The 7,362-nt window shown below is 40.3% G+C and overlaps 1 protein-coding gene across 1 annotated transcript in view; it reads left to right on the top strand.

Annotated features, from left to right (window-relative positions):
* The first annotated feature begins 4,086 nt into the window (after positions 1-4,086).
* Positions 4,087-7,362, top strand: part of LOC125641335 (interferon-induced protein 44-like) — a 35,336-nt gene continuing 32,060 nt past the window's right edge. Inside the window, exon 1 of the mRNA XM_048861137.2 lies at positions 4,087-4,106. The gene's annotated coding sequence lies outside the window, so the exon portion shown is untranslated. The remainder of the gene's footprint in view (positions 4,107-7,362) is intronic.

Below are 7,362 nucleotides of genomic sequence, written 5' to 3'. Positions count from 1 at the left end.
ATATGCATTTCTAGAAAACAGTGCTACATAAAGATGCTTTAGAAAAGACTATGGGGCAGGATTTTATTTTACCCTCTTGCCAGACCTATAATTCAATTCTTTGTTATTTTCTTTTCTGTGAGCACACAACTATTTGGTGAGGAATTTTTATTACCCATTGATCCAAGTCCAATGTGAACAAGACTACCATCCAGCCGCCCCTCTGCCAAGAAAGCAAAGGCATATAGCAAGCCACCAGGTCTCTCCATCATAAGACAACAGCAGGTGATGGGATGGGAGTATGGGAGGGCCTCTTTACATCTCCTGATATTTTGCTGTCAGAATGTATTTATCCTGCTAAAGCATATTTTATAAACATATATAGCTACCTCAGTCCAATCTTGTCTTCAGGAGGCCAATAGTAAAAATACACTAAAAGTGTATTACATCCCACAAGTAGCGTACTGAGATGCTTAACAAAATGGAAAAACAAGATATAAGTGACCTTCAAAGGTCTTTTGAGGTAAATCAGAACCTCTTGGGGAAAAAAATGAAACCAAATAGCTGTTGAGTTGCAATGAAGCATTTTCAGGGCTTTTATCTCACCTTTCCTCAGTGTACCATATAAAACAATTTTTATTGCAATTTCTAGCCTTGTAGAATCAGACTAGTGTATCAGCATCAGTGTGTGCGTATTCTGTTTTTCATGCATCATTTAAGAGGATCATCTAATAGTTCTGCAGTTGGGGCTCTTTTGTCATTTTCTAGCTCATGTGCTGATGTTGAGGAGAGAAGCTGCTGTTTAACAATTTCAGCGGTGTTAACTCTACACAAACACTGAGAGAGAAGGGAAGAAGCTGGAGCAATTCTTAGAGTGCTTTGGTAAGATTTAGCCTGGAGATTAACATTTAGAAGCTCTCCTCAAGGGCTGATTGTGGGTAGGGTGACCAGATGTCCCAATTTTATAGGGACAGTCCCCATATCTGGGGCTTTTTCTTATATAGATACCTATTACCCTCCACCCCCGTCCTGATTTTTCACACTTGCTATCTGGGGTCACCCTAATTGTGGGTGAATCTCAGTTGATAAGCTGCATGCAAAACACCTATGGACTTCCATGGCAGTTAAGTAAAAGAATTCTTCATCAAGCCTGTTTTTTCACTATCTGCAGGCCGTGTCTTAGAATGAACTGCCGATACTGTTGTACTTCTGCACAAAACACATAAGTAGACAGCGGAACTCATTGCCACAGAAAATTGTTGAGGCCCAGAGGACAAAGAAAACATTAATGCAATAGGAGCTACAATTCAGAGTAGCAGCCGTGTTAGTCTGTATTTGCAAAAAGAAAAGGAGTACTTGTGGCACCTTAGAGACTAACAAATTTATTTGAGCATAAGCTTTCATGAGCTACAGCTCACTTCATCGGATGCATTCAGTGGAAAATACAGTGGGGAGATTTATATACAGAGAACATGAAACAATGGGTGTTATCATACACACTGTAAGGAGAGTGATCACTTAAGATGAGCTAATACCAGCAGGAAAGTGGGGGGGGGGAACCTTTTGTAGTGATAATCAAGGTGGGCCATTTCCAGCAGTTGACAAGAACGTCTGAGGAACAGTGGGGGAGGAGGGGGAATAAACATGGGGCAATAGTATTACTTTGTGTAATGACCCCTCCACTCCCAGTCTCTATTCAAGCCCAAATTAATTGTATCCAGTTTGCAAATTAACTCCAATTCAGCAGTCTCTTGTTGGAGTCTGTTTTTGAAATCTTTTTGTTGTAATATTGTGACTTTTAGGTCTGTAATCGAGTGACCAGAGAGATTGAAGTGTTCTCCGACTGGTTTATGAGTGTTATAATTCTTGACATCTGATTTGTGTCCATTTGTGTAGAGACTGTCCAGTTTGACCAATGTACATGCCAGAGGGGCATTGCTGGCACATGATGGCATATATCACATTGGTAGATGTGCAGGTGATCGAGCCTCTGATCGTGTGGCTGATGTGATTAGGCCCTATGATGGTGTCCCCTGAATAGATATGTGGGCACAGTTGGCAATGGGCTTTGTTGCAAGGATAGGTTCCTGGGCTAGTGGTTCTGTTGTGTGGTATGTGGTTGCTGGTGAGTATTTGCTTCAGGTTGGGGGCTGTCTGTAAGCAAGGATTGGCCTGTCCCCGCCTTCCCCCCCACTTTTCCTCAGTCGTTCTTGTCAACTGGTTGAAATGGCCCACCTTGATTATCTCTACAAAAGGTTTTTCCTCCCCCCGCTCTCCTGCTGGTATTAGCTCATCTTAAGTGATCACTCTCCTTACAGTGTGTATGATAGCACCCATTGTTAGTTAGAGTTAGTTCCTCACTGGGTAACGGAAGAATATTGCATAATATTATTTCATGTTATGGCCATAATAAAGGGTGAGTTGTACATATTTGCAAATATAAGGAGACATATAGGGGAAAAAAGGAAGTTAATTATAAAAGTAGGGGAGAGGGAGTGGAGAGGGACTGCTCACTATCTCAAGTATTTGCCATCATCAATGTATTTTGAAATACGTTTGATTCAGAAAATTCTGAAGGTCATAAATGTGTCTTGTAAGTGGAAGAGACGGAGGCCCAGAAACTCAAAGGTATGTAGGGGTGGCTCCAGTCAGTACTGCAATGCCTAACCCCTAGGTAGACTGCTGCCTAATCGACTCCTCAGCCTCCAGCTAGGCACACAGGGAGGGGCAGAGGCCCCAGAAAGGCATTCTCAGAAACCAGCAAACTGACTGGAAGTCACCTAAGTTAGCGAGGAGTGAAATGCCAAGGAAAGGGGTGGAAAGAGGAGGGCTTAGGCACCTAACATGGGCCGCCTGGCTGATGGGACAGAGATAGGTCCTCCCTCCACTTGGGATCCTCAGTTGTGAACCCTCTCCTAGAATTAAGCAGCTGACCTAGCTTAGTTCCTAGGTAGCCCATGCCCTAGCAGCTGAAACAGTCTCTCTCTTTCAGCGTCTCCTGCTAATGCTCGATACTGCTCTCATACTCACCCTACATTTCCCTGTGTCCCTGCTGTCTTGTGTGGGTGCTGTGCTGCCCATCTGCCTGTTGGGGGCCTGAGTCTGGCCCTTCTGCTGTGGGGTCTCTCACGTATTGGGTCTTAGGCGTGCTCAAAGCACACCTAAAGGATTGTACCCTATTGACATGTCCGGCCTGGTTTCAGAATCCCACTTTGGGGCCTCCAAGGCTTTCAGCTTCAGCTAAGTCTCTGAGCAGCTTGTTAGCCATGGGGCAGTCAGGGCTATGGGAGGTTTGTGAATACCAACTGGTAGAAACTTAGGTGCCTAGGGGACTTAGGTACCTATGGGGTTAGGTGGAATGTGAGTGCTGGTTTAGAAAATAGCGGTGGAGCCTAAGGATGGGATTCACAAAGCTATGTAGGTTCCTAACTCTGGTAGGCACCTAAGCTCCTTTGTGACTCCCTCCTTAAATGGTGGACTTCGGAACCAACAGGGGGCAGATAGGTGCCTAAATATCATTGAGGATGTGGGTCTGAAAAGCCTGTGATCCAATTCTTCAGTGTATGAAGAGTGGTGCAGATAAAGGAAGAAACTGGGGCAACTTCTTTTTGTTTGTTTGTTTTGTTTTGGGGCCTCAGTGTGAAGACTTGCTGGAGCTGGGCAGAGTGACTCTGCTGGATGGGTCAGTGTCATCCAAAAATTGGGTGGTGGGCACTAGGCTTGCTTATTAGCTATTTGAAGCTATTTAGGTGATTTTCTTTGTGGTTAAGCAGCTTGGCAGGGCATATCCGGAATCCCTGAGAGAGTAACCAATGGCAGCCCAATAGCAACTCATGGGGTGGGGTTGTAATATATAAATAGGAGGAGTGGGAGGATGCAGTGCTGGAGCAGTGCAAGGACCAAAAAGTTCTGCTGTAAGGATTGTATTCCAGGGTCTTAGCCAGTTTGTTGGAGTAGACTGCAAGGCTCCCACACCCAACTGCACTGCTAGAAATGCTGCAGGCTGTGCAAATTGCAGACTGTCATTGCAAATACCTGAGGGGAGTCTGAAGGAGACTGTGGGACTATCACTCTTTGAGGAGCTGATGTGACCTACAGCGGGTTTGGACACTATGCCACTGAGAAAGGTAAATCCTCTCAGAGGAAGAGTCCGAGGGGAGTGTATGCCCATAACTATTTTACATTTTAAGTTGATAGCCACAAGTACTAAAACTTGGGGGAAACGCTACTGAAAGTGTTGTCTTTAAAAGATTTCTTATTGCCAATATTCACACTTGTTTCAAGGACTGTAAGTAACTATGATGTAGTCATATATAGATTTATTTAGTAAATGTTTTCCTTCCGAGATTTTGTGTCACTGACCTTCTATCAGAGATTTAACTCCGTATGATATTTGTGGGAATACACATATATCAAAGAGCTGAAAAGACTACACTCTGGTCTCTACTGCAGAAGAGAGAGAAGCTACAATACAGGCAGAGGGAAAAAATACTATATCTTATTTGGCATATTGTCTTCCCCAAAACTGTTACAGAAACACCCACAGGCTCCAATCAGGTATATTTCTGAGATCATGGATAGAATGATGTTTGTACAATCTTAAATGAGTCCAACTATATTTAATGTTCAGTATTTTTATTTTGCTTTAATTACTTTACTTTGCAGACAATGAGAATAACCCTGCTGTCATTCTCTCAACGTTTTTACAAGTTTCACTGTCAAGATTATTATGCATAGAAGATATTATTTGGGCTTAACAATCAAAGGGAGTTAAAGGTGTTGTCACATTTCTCCTCCCTTGCATTTTCATGCTCATTGTCCATATGTTGTCCACATTCCTTGCTGTCTTAAAAAATATGAATAGTTAATATAAAAGAGCAGATGACCAGTATAAAACATGCATCTCAGTCAAACAGTATAAAAAGTAAAGGAGTACTTGTGGCACCTTAGAGGCTAACACATTTATTAGAGTATAAAAAGTAGGAACTAATAGCTGGAATAACCATTGTTATGGGCAACGAAACGGTAAAGCTTTACTCTGAAAGCATCAAAACTTTCCAGCAGCCTTTGCAGCCAGTTGCTGCAGCAAGGTTCTTAATAGTGGTGAAGTTGTGTTCAAGGGTCTCATCCACTGTCCACTGAAATTAATAAGAGACCTAAGCTGGCTTTCGATCATGCCCAAAATTCACCGAGAAATGTGTGATTTTGCACTCTCACTGTTGTAATCAGAATGACACTTTCTTCAGAGGAGGTTATCGGAAAAAATACAAAGGAAATAATTGATGTGTCTTAAATTTCTCTACTTTGGAAAATTCAAGTTCATTATTTTTATAACCGTTATAGAATAGAAAATGACTAAAAACTTTACAATACTTAAAGCACACCTGATAATGGATTTTCTACTTTACACATGAATATATGCTCATTTATTGCAAAAGATAGGTATTTTAGTTCCACCTACACTATAACTTTTTAATAAAGGAAATAAATCTCAGTAGAGTATGTATGATTAACAGAGAAACTCAGTATGTGGTTGTCAGTCCTGAATGTTCTCGTATCAAGGAAGGAACAAGGATACTCTATCTCTGATTTTTTTTTTTTTTTGGTACAAGGATCTTTTGAATAGTATCTTGACTCACCTATGATGTTTCTCTTATATCTGCAAAATAATGACTCAGACTGAGAACAGCCAGAGGGCAAAGAGAAGCCAAAATGGCTGCTTGCCTACCATGATACAAAGCTGTCAATGATGGATTAAATGAAATTTGAAGTAGAGGGAAAGGATTTGGAAAATGCATGATGTTCTGTACCTGAGAAAATGTATTTGAGAGGTTGGGGGAACCTATCACAAAAGATAGGTACAGTACTCTAGAATAGGACTGCAACTTGCCTTTGCAAACATTTTTGTAACCTTCTAATTGAACATTAAATTGAATAAAGATGTACAATTTAAACACTATTAGTGTTTTGAATCTGAACTGTATTCTTACTGCCACTAATTTAAAGAAAGTGCTTTGAATAGAATGGTGAAATTCTAAGTTATTTTGCTAATTTACTTCCCAGCAAGGATATATGAAGTTGGTATTTTTAATGGTACATATGAGCTGAATTGACAGATAGTTGCAGGAAAGGAGAGTAATATACTATTGGCAATGTTAGTTTTATGTAGTTGGTATAAAAAGGCATTTGGAATATACAATACACCATTCCCAGAGTGCTAGTAAAATTACTGGATGGTCACATATGGTATTAATGAGAATGAAATAGGTGTCTCAGGAATAACTATCTAAAGTATATAAAATATATTCCAGGGAGTATCTTGGAAGAATCTTGGATCAAAGGAACAAAGTGTCCAGCCAGATGAAATCACTATTCTGTGAAATATGATAATTTATCTGGAAATTGCCAGTTCCTGATACTTCAGAGGACAGTGGCTACCCATCATAACTCATGCAACTAGCCAATTATATATCACTTACTTGGGGAAAACTTCCTTCCTAATCCCTGGGGCTATTTTAGACCATGAAGCATGAAATCTGATTTTCTTTAGGTGGCATAGTTACAAATATTATAAATTCACTGAATCTATCCACAGTACTTGAGTGGATGATGTGAATTCTATAAACAGACTGTGTGTTCTGGGAAGTAGTACTTCCTTTCATGTCTTCTGACTTTACTAGTATTAGTGCCACCCTGTTCTTTTAATTTGTGCAAACAGAGGCTCTGGTCAGTTTTCATGGCACCATTCCATTCTGGATACCTTGTTCAAGTCCTTGATAGTTCCATTCTTTTCCAGATCATGCATCTTTGTTTCTGCATCTCTCATTCAGCCTTGTCCTACCACGAGATCTCTGTTCTTTATGGGGATCTCATATGATTTCAATGAGATTCTATGTGGAAGTAAGGGTCTGTGCATTGGGATTTATTTGCAGAGTTGGACCCATTGAAATTCCCACTGCTGCTTTAACCATTTTCATTGTCTTTCTTGACTTTATCGACCCCGACTTACACTTTTCTTACTTATATTTAAAAATTTCTTACCAGACCAATGGGGACAATCCTGACTTTGTTGTGAACACTAACTAAGAACTATTGTGATGCATCATGGAAAAAATCATGGCTAAGTAAAGATAAACAAAAGTCAAGCAAGCATTTTGGTTTAAAACCAATTTCCACATTACCATTAGCTTTTTTGATTTTTACTATTTGTTTTGATAGAAAGAATAAATTCTGAAACATTAATAAATGTTCACTGTTATTACTCCATTCTTCATGTTTGACAGTAGTTTAATTGTAACTTGTTTGCATTAGTATAAAGATCTGTGGGTACAGGCTGGTATTAAAGTAAGAGAATAATTTATTATTGCAACTAGAAACCAGTCA

This window comes from Caretta caretta, chromosome 8, assembly GCF_965140235.1.
Source record: "Caretta caretta isolate rCarCar2 chromosome 8, rCarCar1.hap1, whole genome shotgun sequence".
NCBI classification, from domain to species: domain Eukaryota; kingdom Metazoa; phylum Chordata; order Testudines; family Cheloniidae; genus Caretta; species Caretta caretta.
Note: the sequence above shows the minus strand (reverse complement) of the source record. Positions and strands in the feature narration are given on the sequence as shown.